The sequence below is a fragment of the Somniosus microcephalus genome, chromosome 4 (genome assembly GCF_052327205.1).
Source record: "Somniosus microcephalus isolate GS21.2 chromosome 4, FLI_Smic_1.0, whole genome shotgun sequence".
NCBI classification, from domain to species: domain Eukaryota; kingdom Metazoa; phylum Chordata; class Chondrichthyes; order Squaliformes; family Somniosidae; genus Somniosus; species Somniosus microcephalus.
In genome coordinates this window covers 307,427,273-307,449,654 of record NC_140990.1, presented here as the reverse complement: position 1 = coordinate 307,449,654, position 22,382 = coordinate 307,427,273, and the positions used below count along the sequence as shown (strand labels likewise).

At 44.2% G+C, this 22,382-nt stretch overlaps 1 protein-coding gene across 3 annotated transcripts in view; it reads right to left on the bottom strand.

Moving 5' to 3' along the window:
* The window catches only part of lypd6 (LY6/PLAUR domain containing 6), a 340,290-nt gene that overhangs the window by 271,463 nt on the left and 46,445 nt on the right, over window positions 1–22,382 (bottom strand). Inside the window, exon 1 of one of the 3 annotated variants that reach the window (XM_085986696.1) lies at window positions 4,993–9,246. The exons of the other annotated variants lie outside the window; for them this stretch is intronic. The gene's annotated coding sequence lies outside the window, so the exon portion shown is untranslated. Of the gene's footprint in view, window positions 1–4,992; window positions 9,247–22,382 lie in introns of those variants that run through there. 3 annotated transcript variants of the gene reach the window in all.

Here is a 22,382-nt window from a genome sequence, read left to right as displayed (position 1 = left end):
ACTTAAATGGTAGTCATTAAACATGAAGCCACACCACCCTTTACTTTGATTTCATTTTTCCTGTGTGTGCGTTTAAAGTCACTGAAGCGGATAACAATTGTGAGTGTTAAATTAAATGCTTTTGTAGTGCTCTGAGGGGGAGGGTTGGCGCAGGATTCCTCACCCGTCCTCTTTATTAGATCTTTTGCTGTTAGATAGATTTTGCTCAACTGTTCAGAAAAGATATTCTCCTTATCATGTGGAATATGGTATCTTCAAAAGAGTGCGCGCATTAAATTACTTTAGAAAGTTCCACATATCTGTGGCAACAAAAGTTGGTATCTGTTACCAACCTCTGCTGCTTGAGCAGGGCAGTGAATTTGGATAAAACAGTGGCCTTTTGATATATCAAAGCCCGAGAGCGCCAACAAAAAAAAATGTTGATGTGTCGAGACCTTGAGAGATTAGCATTTGTATTCGCTCCAGCTCTCAGAGCTGTCCAACCGGTCTTAAGTCATCTCAAGATGTTTTTACAGATATCCCTGTACTGTGAAAATTGGCTCAGCTTTCCCAAAATGAATGGTGTGGGTAAGCCCATCCCCCTACATTACTGCCCAGGGTCCGTCTGCTGTTCCCTTGTTGTTGTCTCGCTGACTCCTGGTACCTGGAGTGAAAAAAATTCATCAATAACCAACCAACGAGAGAGTAATCGCTGGTGTTTCCTGTACCACTGAGCCCAACAAATTAAAACAAATATAAGACTGCCAACTCTTCTAAAACCCAGTCTTGCGCTAGCCAGAGAGATGGCCCTGGAAGGGCAGCAGACTAGCGCTGTACAGGAATGTAGGGGGTTACCCAACCATTTATATCAGGCCAGTTCTCATGGAATGGGTATGTCAGTAGAAGCAGCCTCGAAGCGAGGAGGCCCTCTGGAAAGCCAGGAGAGTTGGAGTAAGCCTGGTGCAGGTGAATGTAGCTGCACGGAACCATGAAATTACTTTGAGATATATAGAGAGATTTTACGTTTGATACATTAACGGGAGCTGAGGGAAACTCAATGTAGAAACCAAAACTTAGCCTGATAAGGGAACATCCTGACTTGGAAATATGTCGTCGTTCCTTCATTGTCGCTGGATCAAAATCCTGGAGCTCCCTACCTACCAGCACTGTGGGAGTACCTTCACCACACAGACTGCAGCAGTTCAAGAAGGCGGCTCATCACCACCTTCTCAAGGGCAATTAGGGATGGGCAATAAATGCTGGCCTTGCCAGCAACGCCCACATCCTGTGAAAAAACTGCATTAAGATGAGTCACTGCAAGGAACAAGAGCAACAAAACAATTCCCTATGAGAAACAAGGGCAGGCTACAGAGAGTTACAAGAAAGAAGTGTCTCAGAAAATTTAAATCCTTAACAAAAATCCCCAAAATCTGCACGTTCCCTTTAAAAATAGAGATTATTTTTTTTACAAGCAGTAGGTGGAAAAGGATTAATGCAGCAATACAAATTACATCAGCTAACTGTGCTTTATATTCAGCTTGTTTTCTGCTTTCTACATGATGAACGGCATGCTCCAGCTTAACAAAATAAACACTGCTGTGATGAATTAAACATACAGTACAATGAGTTTCTGACAAACTCCATTATTAATTCTGTCAATGTGACCTTTTAAAAGGGCTGATTTGGACACAGTCAGTGCAACTAATAAAGCTTTCACTGGTCTGTTCGCTCATTTTACGACTGAAGTGTTAGTCTAATAAGAACTAACTGAGAAACCAGGCAGAAACCAACATTGTAGTTACTTTATTGCCATAATATAATATACCAGTGCCTGACATCATCTGTTATTCTAACGAAAGATCAGTTCGGAAATAAAACTTTAAATGTTGTGATGAAACAGCTAGAAGGATGACTCATTGTGCTTTGAACTTCTAAACTATTACTTGTTTTTTTGCTATTTATTTGTTCAGTGCTGCAGAATAAAATAAACACTGCTGTGATGAATTAAACATGCAGTACAATGAGTTTCTGACAAACGCCATTATTAATTCTGTCAATGTGAATTAATAATAGAATAGATAAGGGAGAACCAGTGGATGTGGTGTATTTGGACTTTCAGAAGGCTTTCAATAAGGTCCCCCATAAGAGATTAGCATGCAAAGTTAAAGCACATGGGATTGGGGGTAAGGTACTGACTTGGATAGAGAACTGGTTGGCAGACAGGAAGCAAAGAGTTGGAATAAACGGGTCTTTTTCCCCGAGTGGCAGGCAGTGACTAGTGGGGTACCACAGGGATCGGTGCTAGGACCCCAGTTATTCACAATATATATTAATGATCTAGACGAGGGAACTAGATGTAATATCTCCAAGTTTGCAGACGACACAAAGCTGGGTGGGCGTGTGTGCTGTGAGGAGGATGCAGAGACACTCCAGTATGATTTGGATAAGTTGGGTGATTGGGCAGATGCATGGCAGATGCAGTATAATGTGGATAAATGCGAGGTTATCCACTTTGATGGCAAAAACAGGAAGGCAATTATCTGAACGGCAATAGATTGGGAAAAGGGGAAGTGCAACGAGACCCGGGTGTCCTTGTGCACCAGTCGCTGAAGGTAAGCATGCAGGTGCAGCAGGTGGTTAAGAAGGCAAATGGTATGTTAGCCTTCATAGCGAGAGGATTCGAGTACAGGAGCAAAGATGTCTTGCTGCAGTTGTACAGGGCCTTGGTGTGACCATACCTTGAGTATTGCGTGCAGTTTTGGTCGCCTTATCTGAGGAAGGATGTTCTTGCCATGGAGGGAGTGCAGCGAAGATTCACCAGACTGATACCTGGGATGGCAGGAATGACGTATGAGGAGAGATTGGGTCGATTGGGCTTGTATTCGCTAGCGTTTAGAAGAATGAGAGGGGATCTCATTGAAACTTATAAAATTCTAACAGGACTAGACAGACTAGATGCAGGAAGGATATTCCCGATGGCTGGGAAGTCCAGAACCAGGGGTCACAGTTTAAGGATAAGGGGTAAGCCATTTAGGACTGAGATGAGGAGGAATTTCTTCACCCAGAGGGTGGTGAACCTGTGGAATTCTCTACCACAGAAGGCTGTTGAGGCCAATTCATTAAATATATTCAAGAAGGAGTTATATATATTTAAGGCTAAAAGGATCAAGGGATATGGGGAGAAAGCAGGGACAGGGTACTGAATTTGGATGATCAGCCATGATCTCAATAAATGGCAGAACAGGCTCGAGGGGCCGAATGGCCTACTCCTGCTCCTATCTTCTATGTTTCTATGTAAATGGCTATACAGAAGGAGCCATTTGGCCCATTATGCCTGTGCCTGTTCTAGCTCTTCAACTGCAGATATATACTCTAATCCCATTCCTCTGCCCTTTCCCCATTTACTTCTATATTCTTCCTTTTCCAATATGCGGCTAAGTCCCTTTTCCAATATGCGGCTAAGTCCCTTTCAAATGATATTGGCCGGAGTTTTCTCCAGGCAGGCGGGTCGAGGGTAGGGGGCCTCCAAGGCGGGCGGGAAACCTGGGAGGCTGGGTCTCCTGCAGGCCCTGCCGACTTTAATGGCAGGGTTGGATTTTCATGTGAGGCCTCGAATTCCCAACCGCAGCCAGCCAGATTGAGAGGCTAGCTGGCTGCGGGCGGGTAGGCCTGCAGATGTGAAGGGTCAGTCCAGGGGAGGGATTGTGGGGGGGGCGGGCGGCGGGGTTGGCTGGGGATCGGCAAGGGGGTGGAGTGGAGAGAGGATCGGGGTCAGCCACCGGAGGATTGTGGCTGGCCTCAGCATCATCGGTGGGGTGGGGGACGCCTCATGCTGGGGATCGGAGGCCTGGGAGGTGAGGGGGGGTGGTGATCGGAGGACTCATGGTGAGGTCTCCGATCGCGGGGGGTGGGTTAGGCAGGGACCCTGTATCCAGGAGGTAGGTATAAAGCCACTTACCTCCTGGATCCAGCAGTCCCCGCCTCAGTTTAACTGCCATGTTTCACGAATTGTGAGAAACCCGTCCACATGCAGTTAAATTCAAAATGGAGGTGATAAAAAGAGGCTTCCAGCCTCATTATAATATTTAAATTGACATTCGGTCCCCTGGGAATGGGTTGGTCGCCCACCCCCCCATCCTGCCCCCGTTAAAACTGGAAGTGGGCAGGTGGGAGGCGGGATCAGGTCAAGAATCCCATTTTTAACAGTTTAACTGCCCCCACGCCCCAAACCCACCCGTTTTTTTAGGGGGAAATTCCGGCCATAGTCTCTGCCTCAATAGCCACTTATAGTAAAACAACCTGTTCTAATAACATTTATTCCAACTTCTCCTGCTTCATTCTTCCGGTGATAAACCTATCTATACTGCCTTGTTACCAATTGGCCAACCGTTAAACCTTTCACCATTCTGTCACTATTTCACAGAATCATACAGCACAGAAGGAGGCCGGCAATTTGAAAGAGCTCTCCAATTAGTCCCACTCCCCTGCCCTTTCCCTATAGTCCGAAAATGCTTTCCTATTTACCCACTCAAAACATTTTCTAATTTTGTAACTTTTTAAATACCATTTATTTTTGAATATTTCTCTGCAATAGTAGCTCTTCCACATTCTCCTCAGATACTCCTACAGTTCCATTTTCACTTTCTGCTGCAAAATCTGAGGCAAATGGCTTATTAAGTACCACTGCCATTCCTTCCTAGTTGGCCTTCTTCATATCTAAGTGGCTCCTTCCATTCTTATATTATTAACTCTTGCTACTTCTCATTATGTTAACTGCCCATCTAATTCATGCACCTTCTCAGCCTTCATAATTTCCCTTTTTGCTTCCCTTCTATATTTTTTTTGCAGGGAACAGCACCAACCACTGTACATGGCCTTCTTTGTCCCCACAAAGGCCTTCAACACTGTCAACCGTGAGGGATTATGGAGTGTCCTCCTCAAATTCGGCTGCCCTCAAAAGTTTGTCACCATCCTCTGCCTGCTTCATGACGACATGCAAGCCGTGATACTGACCAATGGATCCACCACAGACCCAATTCACGTACGGACCGGTGTCAAGCAAGGCTGTGTCATCGCACCAACGCTCTTCTCGATCTTCCTTGCTGCAATGCTCCATCTCACCCTCAGTAAGCTCCCCTCTGGATTGGAGCTAATCTACAGAACAAATGGGAAACTGTTTAACCTCCATCGTCTCCAGTCCAGATCCAAGGTCGTCCCATCCTCTGTCATTGAATTACAGTATGCAGACGACGCTTGCGTCTGCGCACACTCGGAGGTCGAACTCCAAACCATCGTCAACACCTTCACCGAAGCGTACGAGAGGACAGGCATTACACTTAACATCTGTAAGACAAAGGTCCCCTACCAACCTGCCCCTGCCACACAGTACTGCCCCCCACGACGAGACCTTGAACAACGTGGACCACTTTCCATACCTCGGGAGCCTACTGTCAACAAGGACAGACGTCGATGACGAAGTCCAACACCGCCTTCAGTGTGCCAGTGCAGCCTTCGGTCACCTGAGGAAGAGGGTGTTTGAAGACCAGGACCTCAAACCTGGCACTAAGCTCATGGTCTACAGAGCAGTAGCGATACACACCCTCCTGTATGCTTCAGAGACATGGACCATGTACAGCAGGCACCTCAAAGCACTGGAGAGATACCACCAACGCTGCCTCCGCAAGATCCTGCAAATCCATCGGCAGGAGAGGCGCACCAACGTCAGTGTTCTTGCTCAGGCCAACATCCCCAGCATCGAAGCTCTGACCACGCTCAATCAGCTTCGATGGACGGGCCACATCGTCCACATGTCCGATACGAGACTCCCAAAACAAGCGCTCTACTCGGAGCTCCGACACGGCAAGAGAGCCCTAGGTGGGCAGAGGAAACGCTTCAAGGACACCCTCAAAGCCTCCTTGAAAAAGTGTAACATCCCCACCGACACCTGGGAATCCCTGGCCCAAGACCGCACAAAGTGGAAGGGAAGCATCCGGGAAGGCGCCGAACACCTCGAGTCTCTTCGCCAGGAGCAAGCAGAAGCCAAGCGCAAACAGCGCAAGGAGCACACGTCAACCCAAGCACCCCACCCATCCACCCCTTCAACCACCGTCTGCCCCACCTGTGACAGAGACTGTAGGTCCCGCATTGGACTCATCAGTCACCTGAGAACTCATTTTTAATGTGGAAGCAAGTCATCCTCGGTTCCGAGCGACGGCCTAAGAAGATGATTTTTTTTTTTAATAAACAGAGTGACTGCTGCCAACAACCGGAAGCTACACAGAAGCCTACTGCACATTAATCTGGAAGCTCCAACGACCAGAAGCATATTGTTTCTGCTTTTTTTTTTTTTTTTATAAACGAGCCCGCTCCCTTAACAAACCGGAAGCACGCATGCGCAGAACGCTTCTACGCAGCTTACGGTTCGTTGGCAGCAGTCGCGTCCTTTTTTTAAACAATTCTCAGTGAAGATAATACAGGAAAAAAACTATGTTCATCACATTGCTCCTTTCTAAAAAAAAAACATTTTTTTTGTTTTGATCGCTCCATCTGTCCATGGAATCCAATCTTTACGATAACTCTTTACTTCTAGTCAGGATACATTTCGCCTGCAGTTTATCCATCTCATATTTAACTATCTCCCAACGCTGCTCTGCGATTAGATCTGCCATTTTTTCAAACAATTAATTTGGCCTGAAATGATCTGATTTCCATTCCAACAAATAACTCTTCCTTCATCCATTTTCAATTTGAACCTAATTTGCTTATAGTCACTATTTCCCCTATACTATCTGGGCACTTATTTATTCTGCTTCATTACCTAGAATTGGATCTATGAACTGCATTGCCTCCGTGTTGGACATGCAGCATATTGATAAAGGAAAAAGAGTCCTGGATGTGTTCTACGAGCTCTTCCTCATTTTGACATCAAACATTGGTCATATCCTAGTCTACGTTAAGATAATTACATTTCCATTATTACCACTCCTTCACTAGTGCAAAACTTTCTAAATTGTCTATAAACCTCATCCTCCATTTTTATTCCCATTATTCAATGGTCAATTATGTATTCCCCACAACCCTTATTATTTCTTAACTCGGCCCAGACTGCACTTGAGTATCTGAGTCAATAACAACTTTCCATGGCTGTAATTATATTCGTAATTAATAAGGCCGTCTCCTACCTTTTTGTCCTTCCCTATCTCGCCTGAAAATTTTAGTCAGGAATATTTAGTTCTCATTCCCACCCGGCTGAAGTCAAGTTTCTTTCCAAGGCTGTAACATCATTGTACTGATTCTGTGATCAGACGCTCTCGGCACAGCCCATGATTTTCCTCCCATTCATTTTAATAGATGGGAAATCATAGGCTGTGGTCCTGCAATTTCCCAACCTGCATCCTCAGGGAATGCCCAATCACTAATCCGCCCAAAATCCCTCTGACGTAATAAAACTCACTACGCACTTGATTCGAGTATAAAGCAAGGCTTTAATCAACTTGTTTCAAAACACGGAGGTCTAGTTGTCCTTCACTAGTTCCTGTCTTACAAAATGTCTCTGGGCAAGCTGGGCCCACGCCTGAGTGTTTATACTCCTTAGACGGCGCCACCAGCTGGCCGTCCAGTGTTATTTCATGAGTCGTTTCTTCATGATGATGCGATTTATAACACCCTCCATTCTGATTAGTACCTCTAACTTCCAGATTTTACTTCTAATATTTTGCATATTCACATATAAAGACTGCAACCCAAAGCCATTCATACTCAAAACCTTTTTCAGTTCTATGTTTTATCATTCTTTCCTTTATATTATGTCTGAAGAAACACTCTAATTAGTGTGGTAATAACCATACCATTCTGTTTAATCTCTCATATCTGTCCAAAGGTACATCTCATCATACCATCTCCCCCTTCAGCTTACTATTTTAAACTTCCTTATCCCGTCACTATATTCAGCTTGGGTCAGTCGGTGCCACGCTCACCCCCAAGTCAGGAGAATGTAGGTTCAAGCCCCACTCGAGCACATAATCTAGGCTGACAACTCAGTGCAGCACTGAGGGAGAGCTGCATTGTCGGAGGTGCCAACTTTTGGATGAGATTCTTGTCTTCTGTTGAGGCCCCAGGTACTGTCCTTCAACCAGCACCACCAAAACAGTCCAATTGGTCATCTACCTCATTTACTGTTTGTGGGATCTTACTGTGCACAAATTGGCTGCCGCGCTTGCTTACTAAACAACAGTGACTACATTTCAAAAATAATTAACTGGCTATCAAGCACTTTCTAATATCTCGAAGACAGACACTTTAAGGCACTTTTTTTCTTTTTCTTTCTCAACTTATTCATAACCCCTCCCTCATATACTCTAAGGTGAATCTTTCACTCCACCCTTTTGACCTGACCAATTTAAACTCACACCCACAACTCTGTCTATTCTTGGTGGTTGGCCAGTTTGGTTTAGGTGGAGGCCTACCCTCCTGTCAATGGTGCAGGGTGGAACACGTTTTTTTTAATTTTGGGTATCCAGGACCAACAACAGTTTCATATCAGGCATAGAAAACCCAAATGTAGAATATAGCTCCTTCTACTCTGCCCAAATAACATGCCTTAGTCTTCAGAGCCACTACAGAACTGGTACAACAATTTCCATTTGACAAACCTGCCAGCTTCTATTTGATCTGGCTTGGTAAGAGCCAAATAGTACCAGATTAAGGCCATTTGTGCTCTAGAGCTTTTGTTAAGGGAAGGTCATGTCTGACTAACGATTTAATTTTTTGAGGAGGTAACAAGGAAGGTCGATGAGGGTAGCACGTTTGATGTAGTCTACATGGATTGTAGCAAGGTTTTTGACATGGTCCTGTAAGGGGACAAAAATGACTTCTTAGAATTAAAATTAGTGGAAAATAAGTTTGTCTCCTATCCTTGTTTAGGAATGTAGAACCCTGATAAGACAGGAACTGTAAAACTAATAAGCTGGTCTTTTGTCCTTGCTTAAGATAAGGCAGGACATACAGATGGGATGAGGTAAGCACTCCTGTCCAGAGCAGGAACAGATAAATTAGCCCGCGAATGCTGTAAAGATGGGTTTCTGTGAACCATTCAGCAACCTCCCTGATAAGGGGCATCGAATGGATACAGCCCTTCGCCTATTCTGTAGACCAATCAGTGATTGTAGAAGGAGGGTGCATGCCTCAAGTTAGGGTATAATTGCTGTACGTATTTGATACTCGGGGGAAGAATCCTTTCTCTGGGATGAGACCCACCCGATCCCCGTAACCCCTACACCAACACATATCCCACCCTATCCCTGTAACCCCACGTATTTAATCCCCCTAACACTAAGGGTCAATTTATCATAGCCAATCAACCTAACCCGCACATCTTTGGACTGTGGGAGGAAACCGGAGCACCCGGAGAAAACCCACGCAAACACGGGGAGAATGTGCAAACTCCACACAGTCACCCGAGGCCGGATTCGAACCCGGGTCCCTGGCACTGTGAGGCAACAGTGCTAACCACTATGCCACCGTGCTGCCCATATGCATGAATAAAGATCATGAAACTTATCCAAGGTGGTCGTCTGGTGAATTCGTGGTTGCTATAGGGCAAGTGTCGACCCCTTATCTCAGGGGGTCCGCTTGAGAGGAGGGAAGACTTCTCTTTTACCCCAACAGTCCCACATGGCAGACTGGTCAGAAATGTAAAAGCTCATGGGGTCCAAGGGAAAGTCACCAGTTGGATCCAAAATTTGCTCAGTGGCAGGAAGCAAAGGGCAATGGTTGATGAGTGTTTTTGTGACTGGAAGGCTGTTTCCAGTGGGGTTCCGCAGTGCTCAGTACCAGGTCCCTTGCTTTTTGTGGTTTATATAAATGATTTAGACTTCAATGTAGGGGGCATGATCAAGAAATTTTCAGATGATACAAAAATTGACCGTGTGGTTGATAGTAAGGAAGAAAGCTGTAAACTGCTCAAAGATATCAATGGACTGGTCAGGTGGGCAGAAAAGTGGCAAATGTAATTCAATCCGGAGAAGTGTGAGGTAATGGCCCAGAAATTCGGGTCTCCACGGGTAAGTACGCACGGAGTACTCACGCGTGGGCCCGATGGAAGTGCTGGTTTTCTGCATGCACAGCGCATGCGCGGGAAACCGGCACTTCCGTTCCCCTGAAAGCAGGGGTTCAGAGGTAGAGCGCATGCGCCGTATGAGGCAGCGCGTGCACATTGAACTTCGGCGTTTTTCTGAATTGGTGCAGTGAGGATAAGTCCCCAGCATTTACACATTTGAAAAGCAGGAGTAAAGCCCCCCAGAAGCTCCATAACGCTCAGGAGGAAGAACTCCTTCAGCAGTGGGGCTTCTGAACGGCACATTTTTGGTTGTGAAAGGGAGCAAAGTTATTTTAAGAAAGTCTGAGGTAAGTTTCCAACTTTAATTTTTTTTTTTTTTTTTTTTTTAAACGGGTTTTGAGTAATGTAGGTATAAGGAGCAACTGTTGCTGTGTGCAAGGCCTAATTGAATTTGATTTTCTTATTAAATGTGAAAATGACTGTTTAAAAATGAATAATTTAACATTTACAAAATTAAGAAAATTTTCATCAGTAATATATATTCTTTTAAGTAAGTATGTATTTATGTATGTCTGTATATATTCCTTTAAGTATGTGTATGGATGTATGTATATATTCCTTTCAGTATGTGTATGAATGTATGTATGTAATTATGACTTTCAGAAAATGTTAGTTATTGGAAAATCATCTCGGGCTGTGATATTCATCAGGCGAGTCTGACGTGTTCCCAAGCCGATAACGCAGGTTTCCTGCCATAGCCCGAGGTGATTTTCTAGCCACTCACTTTATTAAAATTACTTTAACAACTCTTTCCATTTTTTCCTTACAAGGACGTCTGTGTAAAGAGGAGGCCTGTGAGCGAGAAACATGCCCTCTAGAAATGTTGCCCTGATGCTCTGTGTGATTTTGCTTCAAAGAATTCGAAACACCAGGGAACAACATAGAAGAGTGAGGAACCATAACCGTCTCCTGATCAGAAGGAACTACTACCCACCCCAGAGAGTGTACAGGGAGAGGCGATCATTTGAGATGCTGTCGGAGGAGTTGTGTGTGAGGAGGCTGCGCTTCAGTAAAGGGGCAACCGGCCGACTATGTGACATGTTGAAGGAGGACCTTCAACCAAGCTCGAAGACCCGCACTGCCTTGTCAGTGAACATGAAGGTAACCACAGCATTGAACTTCTTTGCAAGTGGGTCATTTCAAGCAGGCACCGGTGACATAAGCAACATCTCCAAGAATGCTGCGAGGGTCTGCATTCACCAGGTCACAGATGCCATTTTCCGTAGGCTTTCAGAGTTCATTAAGTATGACTTGTCCACTCAACATCAAAAGGAGATGGCCCTTGCATTTCATTGCATTGCTGGATTCCCCAAAGTGATTGGGGCCGTCGATGGACCAATAATGAGGCTCAGGAGAGATAGAACCAGGCACACGTGTCCACACGTCAAGTGGTGGAGAGGACAATCGGAGTTCTGAAATCGCGCTTCCGGTGCCTGGATAGGTCAGGGGGGACCTTGCAGTATTCTCACCAGAAAGTGGCAAGGATTGTGATGGCCTGTTGTGCTTTGCATAACTTTGCCCTGCAGGAAGGGCTGACCCTTAACACTGCAGAAGAGCTCCCTGCTGAAATGGAGGATGAATGCAATGCCAATGTGCCTGTGGCCAGGCCTCATGGGGAGGAGGCAAGTGCTGCCGAAAGGAAAGCTACTTGGGAACTGCTAGTAGCCAACTCCTTCACGAGGTAGTGTCACCTTGTACCTACCCCTCCCCCCGCAAGGCAAAAAAGGAGCAGACACAGTTTAAAGTGAAACAGTGAATTTTTATTGCAGCATCAAAGAGTTTTCAGGTTCAGTTTTGATGTAGATAGTTTATAACTTTTAAATGTTAACTAGCTATTTTCAACTTTTCAAACATTCGCAAACATAAATAGTTTGGAAAAAACTTTGTAAACAGGTTAAAGTAACTTTTTTTGGTTTCTTAGTGCAATAAAGACATTCAAGATGGAAACTAGCTATTTTCTAATTTTCAAACAGTTGTGAAAATATTTTTGCTAAAATAAAAGTTGAAATTTTTTTCAAAGTGACTAGAGGCTGTACTTTTTAAACGAAAAGGTTACATATACTTTCAGTCACAAATATACATTTCAATGAAAAAAGCAAAGACAACATTTAACATGTAAATTAAATGAAAAATTAAACAATTGAATGATTTGCCCCCTCGCATCTGTGACTGAGGGTCCAAGGAGGTGCATTGCGCAAAAGGTGACACCCTAACGTCTCCTGCGCTTTCCCCTCCCCGTGACCGGAGCCCTCTGCTGCCACTTGAAAGGCCCTTGTGTGCCGTCTCTTGCCCTTCAGCAATTGCCTCATGACAGGGTTGCTGCTGCTGCTGCAAGACAATGTTTGCTTGCATCATGACTGGCGGAACAGCTGGCTCCTGGGCCCGCACTGTTTCTGCACTGTGAGCAGGTAAGGGCGCTTCTGCAGGAGTCAAAGTAATGGCAGCAGAAAGTGGTTCATGCGAATTAAATAGTGCAATGATATTCTCATTAAGCGCCACCAACTGCAATGCTATCTGATTAAGTGTAATGCCAAGATTATCATCGATTCCCTGCTTGATAGAGGCTCTAGAGTCAACATCCTTCTCAGTAAGAGAACTCATCAATTGACTGAAACCTTCAATCTGTTGCACCTCAGCTTGTAAGTGCTGTTCTAGTAAATGTCTTTCTGCTCCTCCCACCTGCGCTGCAGTATCAAGCTGGTGTCTGTCTGTGGGGCTACAGTCATCAGTGACTCGCACAGAGCCAGAGGGGCCAGGAGCTGGTGAGATACTGTGCAGCAACGCAGGGTCCATACACTCCTCTTGCACTAGCTGACATAGCACAAGTTGCTCCTGCTCCTCCACCACCTCACTTACTGCTCCCACTGCATCAGCAACCCCTTCCCCAATGCCCTCTGCGGCCGCAGACTCAACGCACTGCACATTCCCAATGATGCGCAGGCGCTTCGCCTCCACCTCATTGAGGAGATTGCCGAGGTCATCGTCAGTGAAATTCTGAGTTCTTTTAATGACGTTAATTGTGCTCATTCCAGCCATTTCACTTTGCTAATTAAATAAAATGAATGAAAAAAATGCTTTCAGGGCTTTTAAAACTCTTTAAATTGCTTCAAATCTCTTTAAAACTATTTAAGATTCTTCCAATTCCTGTAAAAGTATTAAAAAGTTTATAAAAGTTACCAAAAGATTCATAAAAATACAAAGAACCTACTTACCATGCTGCTTTTGCATGTACCAAAGGCTTTGGAGCCTGTCAGAAAGATTGGGGGCGTGTCCTATGCTAATGCTACCTCACAGGGCGTGTCTCACTTACACTCCACGCTGGACGCTTCGCGCTGGCTGCACTCCTGGGTGGCGTGACGTCAGACGCTGCCCGGGAGTGCTCCTCAAGAGAACGGAATGCCACGCGCGCCGAAAGCACAACGGCCGGCGCGCTAGGTAAGTGCACATCGGGGGCTTGCACCCGCGGCAAGCCCTCGACCCTAATTTCTGGGCCAATGCAGTTGGGGAGAACTAACAAGGCAAGGGAATACACAATAAATGGTAGGATACTGAGAAGTGTAGAGGAACAGAGATGACCTTGGAGTGCATGTCCACAGATCCTTGAAGGTAGCAGGACAGCTAGATAAGGTGGTTAAGGCGGCATATGGGATACTTTCCTTTATTAGCCGAGGCACAGAATACAAGAGCAGGGAGGTTATGCTTGAACTGTATAAAACACTAGTTAGGCCAAAGCTAGAGTACTGCGTACAGTTTTGGTCACCACATTACAGCAAAGATGTGACTCCACTTGAGAGGGTAAAGAGGAGATTTACGAGGATGGTGCCAGGACTGGAGAATTTTAGCTATGAGTAAAGATTGGATAGGCTGGGGTTGTTTTCTTTGGAACACAAGAGGCTGAGGGGAGACCTTATTGAGGTGTATAAAATTATGAGGAGCCTTGTTAGAGTGAATAGGAAGGACCTACTTCCCTTAGCAGAGAGGTCAATAACCAGGGGGCATAGATTTAAAGTAATTGGTAGAAGGATTAGAGGGAAGTTGAGGAGAATTTTTTCAATCAGAGGGTGGTGGGAGCCTGGAACTCACTGCCTGAAAGGGTGGTAGAGGCAGAAACCCTCATCACATTTAAAAAGTACTTGGATATGTACTTGAAGGCTACAGACAAAGAGCTGGAAAGTGCAATTAGGCTGGATAGCTCTTTTTTGGCCGGTACAGACAGAATGGGCCAAATGGCCTCCTTCTGTGCCATAATTTCCTATGATTCTATGGATGAGTGATGCAGCAACACTCAAGCAGCTTAACACCATCCAGGATACAGCAGTTTACTCCTGTGCCACTGGACTCAATATCCACCCCTTCACCATCAGCACACTGCAGATCTAAAGGGTGCAATGCAGGAGTTCAAAGAGAAGGCCCATCACCAGCTTCTTGGTTTAGGCAATAATTGTAGTCTACCCTGTGTCACCTATTCCCGAGAATAAATAAAATAAAATAAAATTGGTGAAACACATTTAATTTAGGACCATTAATCCAGCAGCATGGATTCCCATCAGCCTGAACTGAATATGAGCCCAGACCTCATAAGTGCTAACCTATTGTGCCACCTCTTTCCTTCCCGGCAACCACTTATATCTGGTTTACTGAAAAGCGTAGGTTCTTGTACAGCTCTCAAAGAGAGGCTAGCCTAGATTTTCTTATTAGGCAGTCTCATCTGTTTGAAACGAACTTGCATTGTGTTTCTGAATCCAGGTTGTTGATGCGGAGGTCTCTACTATTTCTAATTTACATCAATCACTGAGGTACTGTACTCAGTACTTGCCTCCACCCTGCCATCATTCCCTTAACTGGTGCCTCCTGCTTCCTCTCTTTTGGCCGATTCTTTATCCGCCTCCAAACTGATGAAGTCACTTGGGTGTGATGCAATGAGGAATTTCAGCTCAATTTTCCTCGTCATGCGCATTTGTAAAAAAAAAAAGCAAAAAAACTATGCCAAACATTGAGGGGAAAAAGCATTGCAAATCAAAAGTCCAATTATTTTTAACAATTTGTACAACATTACAGCACTAAATTAAACCTTCTGGCATTTAAGGCAAAGAGACAATCAAGAGATTTCCAAATGTGAATTTGGACCAGGAGCTTAATCTCAAGTCTTGGTCTGTATATTCATTCAGGTTTTCCTGCCGATGTACTACAAATGATACCATTGTAATTTGGATCCGAAATGCAATCTCCTCGCCACTGCAATGGTCTTTACCTTGTATAGATAAGCAAGTCCTTGCAGCAACACTATCTAACCCTGACTCTCGGGTCATGGGGCTGGCGACACAGTTGGGGAGAGTCGGTCGTGCTCTCGAACAGCGACGCTAAAGTATCAAAGTAAACTGCCGATTGCATGCGTCGTTTTGCTGGTAGCAGGTGAGAGAGATTTGACACCATCAAACATGGACCAGCTGAGGGTCTTTTCTTTTAAGATTTTATGAGCAGATTTTCAACAGCGTTTAAACTGCATATTGCATTACAGCGCTCACCAGTCTTGCTGATTTAAGTTGTAGTGTACAAAGACCACCACCACACCAACCGAGACCGGAGAGGATCCCCATGCAAAACAACATTATCAGACCTGCACCACTCCTGTCCCACAGGGGAATAGGACCACTACCAGCCAGACAGAGGGAGAGATGCACAGGACGTACGCAATACCTCAGACAGAAACAATCCATTAAGAGACAATAAGCAGATGTGCAGCAGCATCTACTTCCGCCTTATGGATCAAGGACTAATTAATAGAAAGAACTGTAACCAAATTGTATTAACTTTTGTAGACAACTGGGGTGATCTTTTTTTTCCCCACACTTAGACACGACAAACACGTACCACTCTTTAACCTATCATAGAAAAAGATAAAACTTAACATGAAATCCTTATATATTTCGACCTGGAATATCCAAGGTCTACGCTCTTCAGTGCGAGAAGTGAAGAGTAGGACCCCAGAGTTCATAGAGGAAACTAAAGATCTAGATATTATCATTTTACAGGAAACTTGGTATAAAGGAAAAGGACACACCGGCTGTCCCCAAGGGTACACTGAGCTAGTGGTCCCCTCCAATAAATTACCAAGTGTAACCCAAGGCAGAGACTCCGGAGGCATACTGATCTGGTTTAAAACAGAACTTAAGAATTACATCAAATTTATAAAAAAGGGCGAAAACCATATGTGGCTCAAACTTGAGAGGGAGATTATCTCAAACACCCAAGATGTTTACATTTGCGCACTTTATATCCCTCCAATCGATTCCCCGTACTACAAAGAGGACACCTTCTCCAACATGGAGGGGGAAATTATCCAATACCAGGCCCAGGGGAACGTGTTGATCTGTGGGGACCTCAATTCAAGAACGGGCGAAGAACCAGACTTCACCAATAATCAGGGAAACAATTACGTATTCGGGAATAACCACTTTGACATCCCTTCCCTTCCATACAGGCATAACTGCGACAAGCAGTCAAATACCAACGGTAAACAGCTACTACAGCTCTGTCGAAACCTGGGTCTGTACATTGTCAATGGTAGGTTCATAGGAGACCTCCTAGGAAGATCGACCTACTGCTCACCTCTTGGCTGCAGCACAGTAGACTATATGATTACAGACTTGGACCCATCCTCTTTCAGAGCATTCACAGTCAAACCACAAACAACACTGTCAGATCACAGTCAAATTACTATGTTTCTCAAAAAGACAGAAACAAACAACATAGAAACACAACCCAGTAAACTGTACAACACCAAAAAATCGTACAGATGGGCCAAAAACGACACGGAAAAATACCAGAAAACAATTAGCAATGCATCAACTCAAGCTCTCTTAGACACCTTTCTGGATAACATATACACTCACAATAAAGAAGGCGTAAACCGGGCAGTTAGTAAACTAAACAATATTTTTGATAATTTGGCAACAAATGCAAACTTGAAAGCTCGCAAGAACAAACCCAAAACAAAAAACTATGAAAAATGGTTTGACCATGATTGCCATAACATGAGGAAAAAACTTAGAAAACTATCAAACCAAAAACACAGACATCCAGAAAACGAGGAATTACGCCTTACTTATTGTCAGACGCTAACACAATACAGAAACACACTCAGGACCAAAAAAGAGCAATTTATTAAGAATACACTCAGCTCCATGGAGGAATCCATTGAGTCGAATTGTTTCTGGGACAACTTGAAAACACTACACAAAAAACAACACGACGATTTGTCCATTCAAAATGGGGACACATGGGTAAACCACTTTGAAAAATTATACCAGAAAAAGACACTAGGACCAGAGCAACACCAAATACGCAAAAAACTTGAAAAGCTTGAAATGGCCATAAAAGATAACCAAAACCCGCTAGACGCCATAATAACAGAAAAAGAACTTCTTGAAAAACTCAAGGACCTGCGACCAGGAAAAGCTTGCGGGACAGACGGCATACTAAACGAGATGATTAAACACGCAGACGACAAACTGAAACTGGCTATCCTAAAACTCTTCAACTTGGTTCTGAGTGTCGGTTATTTCCCTGACATCTGGAACAAAGGACTCATAACACCCATATACAAAAGTGGGGACAAAATCGACCCAAACAACTATCGAGGCATCTGTGTAAACAGTAACCTGGGGAAGGTATTCTGTAGCATCATAAACAAAAGACTTATAAACTTCCTTGAAGAGCACAATGTCTTGAGTAAAAGCCAAATTGGATTCCTGCCAAACTATAGAACATCCGATCATATCTTCACCCTACAGACCCTAATTGACAAACACGTTCACCATAACAAAAGCAAAATCTACGCATGCTTTGTAGATTTCCAGAAGGCTTTCGACTCCATCTGGCATGACGGTTTATTCCTGAAACTTATCGAAAGCGGGGTAGGAGGTAAAACATATGATGTAATTAAATCAATGTATACAAACAATAAATGTGCAGTTAAAATTGGAGACAAACAAACAAAATACTTCCCACAGGGGCGGGGGGTGACGCAGGGCTCGCCAATCTCACCGACACTCTTTAATATTTACATTAATGGATTGGCAAAACTACTTGAACAATCTACAGCACCCGGCCTCACCCTATATGAATCCAAGGTTAAATTCCTCCTCTATGCCGACGACCTGGTTCTGCTGTCACCAACTAAGGAGGGTCTACAGCAGAACCTGGACCTGCTGGAGTCGTACTGCCAGACTTGGGCCCTGACAATAAATCCCCAAAAAACCAAAGTCCTTGTGTTCCAGCAAAGATCCAAACAACATGGACCCACAATAAATTTCACAGTAGGAACAACCAAAATTGAACAAACCACTCACTACACATACTTGGGCTTAAAAATCAGTTCTACGGGAAACTTCAAACTGGCTGTGAATGAACTGAAAGAGAAAGCAAGAAGGGCTTTCTATGCCATCAAAAAATCAATCCAAATAGAAATCCCAATTAGCATTTGGCTCAAAATTTTCAAATCAGTAATTGAACCAATTGCACTCTATGGCAGTGAGGTCTGGGGACCACTAACACAACAAGATTTTGCAAAATGGGACAAACACCCAATTGAGATCCTACATGCGGAATTCTGTAAAAGTATCCTCCGGACTCAAAGGAAAACAGTAAACAACGCATGCAGGGCGGAACTAGGCCAATACCCATTAATAATCACTATCCAAAAAAGAGCCACCAAATTTTGGAATCACCTACAAATGAGCAACCCCCAATGCTATCACTACGACGCCCTGAAATGCCAAGAGCTGACCATAAAGAAGAATACCCTCAGTCAACTAGTCCTGGGACTCAATAAAGTAACTAATAACAATACTAACAATAACCAGTCCCAGGACAGTGACAGGGTAACACAAAGAATTCGACCCAACACAATCGTCGCTAAGCAAAAGGAAAAATATCTGTCATATTGGGCAGAAACAACAAAAACCCAAAGCAAACTCAATTGCTACTTGGCCCTAAACAGACAATACAACATAGCTGATTACCTGACCATGGTAAAGGATAACAAACTGAGAAGAACCTTGACAAGGTACAGACTTAGCGAACATAGCCTAGCGATCGAAAAAGGCAGACACAGGCAGACCAGGCTGCCAAGAGAAGACAGGATATGCTCTCACTGCAGTCAGGGAGTGGTTGAGACAGAGATGCACTTCCTCACAGCCTGTGGAAAATATCAGGGCATCAGAGAGAATTTCTATCAAAAATTCTCACAAATATGCCCTGAATTCAGAAATCTGACTGACAACCAAAAACTCCCATTCCTACTGGGGGAGGAGAGAAGCTGTGTAACACTGGCGGCACACTATGTTACAGCTTGCCATGAACAGAGGGACAACCAGTAAACTAAGACAAGAGTATATATAAACAAGGCGAAAATATATTTATAAACTCAGGGATATACCTGTTTATACACTGTATGAATGGAACCGCGTTTATGTGTTAAACCATAAATGTATTTTGATGCTTTAGCAACATAAGATGTACCTTATCATGCCAATAAAGCGATTTGTATTGTATTGTATTGTATTGTATTGATTTTCAATATTTCCTCCTGCATCAAAGGTCCACTGTCTTCATTTGAAGAATCGTTTTTCCTGTTTGCCAAATGCTGATGGTGAGCTGACACAATTCACATTGAAAAATATTGCTGCAATGGAAAAATATCCCAAAGAAAGCGAGATGTGGCTATTCTAGCTCCTCCCCCTTCCCGAGACACTGGCAGTACCCCTTTAAGGCTTTGAAAGCCTCCTGGTTTTCAGCAACCCACCATCTTCTGCCTTCTTTTCACTTATCGCCCTATTTTCTGTCCTCCTTATATTGTCACTTCAAGAAACAGTTTGTATTGGGATTGGCGCCTTCTCCCCTAGAGCAACAGATAAACAACTCTGCAAGTGTGCATGTTTGAAAGTTAGGCTTCACAACTTTATTTTCTGACTGCCATACTTTCTTGAATAACTGGAAATAATCCAGATAAGCCAGTGAACAAGAAACGCATTGCTGGCCTGTGCAGTCAGGCTAAGCTTCCAGATCCATTGGTGATCCTTTTGTTAACACCAAGGCCCATTCTCCAGTGCCTGCGGTAAAGTGGCAGAGTCTTAGGGCAGGGAGTGTAATGTCTGCCAAAAATTATGCCTGGCCAATTTCACAGGATTTCCTGAGGTTAGTCTCACTAGCTATTCATAGCAAGCTCCTGAGCTGGTTCGGGCCTTGCACGCTGGAGCTCCCCATCAGCAATGGGCAGAAAATAGTGCATGGCTGCAATCTCTGAAAGGCATACTTGGAGATCCCTTATAGAAGGGCAGCAAAGGAGGGTGGCTCTCTGTGGCACCCTCCTCAAAAAAAGGTAGCTAGCAGTGTCAGTGTACCCTCAAACATACAGAAGCAGATAAAGGAAAAAGTTTAACAGCCTCAGTTTGCCACGGTAAGGCTAGTCCCCGCTGTACTATATCAGGAAGATAGAAAAAAAGTATGCAGGTGACTATTAAATCCCGTCATCCTGTTATACCCTGACTGTGGCTGCATGCTCAGCCCTCACAAAGAGAAAGCTCTTCCCAACCTCCACATGCATGTCCAGACTACAATAGGACACTCTTTTACTGCTGCTTCAAACTGGAATGGTTGACACATGACCATTTGGAAAGTTGACCCACAAACCAAGCTACTGCACAACTAGTCTGCATATTGCACGTCTATTTACTCACACACAAGCCTGGATGAGCATTTGGCTGTCATTATTCGATGTGCTCTTCAAACTTCCAACATCCCAGCACTACCTCCCTGCTTGGAGGTCCAAGCAGCATAACAGGAGTGACCAAGCCACAATCAGAGGACGTAGTGTTGGACACCGCGGCCACTATGCTGGACATCATGGGAAGGAGGAAATTGCATTTATAGACCATCTTATCATGTGCTAAGGATGGCCCAAATCACTTCACATCCAATTAATTACTGTCACAGTTACGTGGCCTATCACTGTGCACACACCAGTCCCCCTCACATGACAGAAGATGTGGTTGGAAATGTGCAGCAGCCACTGCCCATCAAATGTGGCAAAAGTAGTTGCAGGGCCATCTCACGATACAGCATAAAGAGGCAGAAGGTCACTTCAATCCTAAGAGGTTACCACCAACACTCAGCAACCAACCACTTACATTGAGTTATATCGAATCTACAGCACAGAAACAGGCCATTCGGCCCAACAGGTCCATGCCGGCGTTTATGCTCCACACGAGCTTCCTTCCACCCCTCTTCATCTAACCCCATCAGTATACCCTTCTATTCCTTTCTCCCTCATGTGCTTATCTAGCTTTCCCTTAAATGACATCTGTGCTATTTGCCTCAACTAATCCTTGTGGTACCGCATTCCAAATCCTTACCACTGTTAGGTAAACATAGGAACAGGAGTAGGCCATTGAGCCCCTCGAGCCTGTGCTGCCATTCAATGAGATCATGGCAGATTTGTGACCTAACTCTACGTACCCGCCTTTGGGTACCTTAATACCTTTGGTTAACAAAAAGCTATCAATCTTAGATTTAAAATTAACAATTGATCTAGCATCAATTGCCATTTGCAGAAGAGAGTTTCAAACTTCTACTACCCTTTGTGTGTAGAAGTGTTTCCTAATTTCACTCCTGAAAGGTCTGGTTCTAATTTTAAAGACTATGTCCCCTAGTCCTAGAATCCCCAACCAGCGGAAATAGTTTCTCTCTATCTACCCTATCTGTTCCCCTTAATAGCTTGAAAACTTCGATCAGATCACTCCTTAACCTTCTAAATTCAGGGAATACAACCCTAATTTGTGTAATCTCTCCTTGTAACTTAACCCTTGAAGTCCAGGTATCATTCTGGTAAACCTACTCTGCACTCCCTCCAAGGCCAATATATCCTTCCTAAGGTGTGATGCCCAGAACTGCTCACAGTGCTCCAGGTGTGGTCTAACCAGGGTTTTGTATAGCTGCAGCATAACTTCTACCCCCTTGTATTCTAGTCCTCTAGATATAAAGGCCAGCATTCCATTAGCCTCTCTGATTATTTTCTGTACCTGTTCATGACATTTTAATGATCTATGTACCTGGGCCCTCAAGTCTCTTTGGACCTCCACTGTTTTTAGCTTTTTACCATTTAGAAAGTACCCTGTTCTATCCTTTTTAGGTCCAAAGTGGATGACCTCATATTTGCCTACATTGAAGTCCATTTGCCAGTTTTGCCCATTCACTGAATCTGTCGATATCCCGTTGTAATTTTATG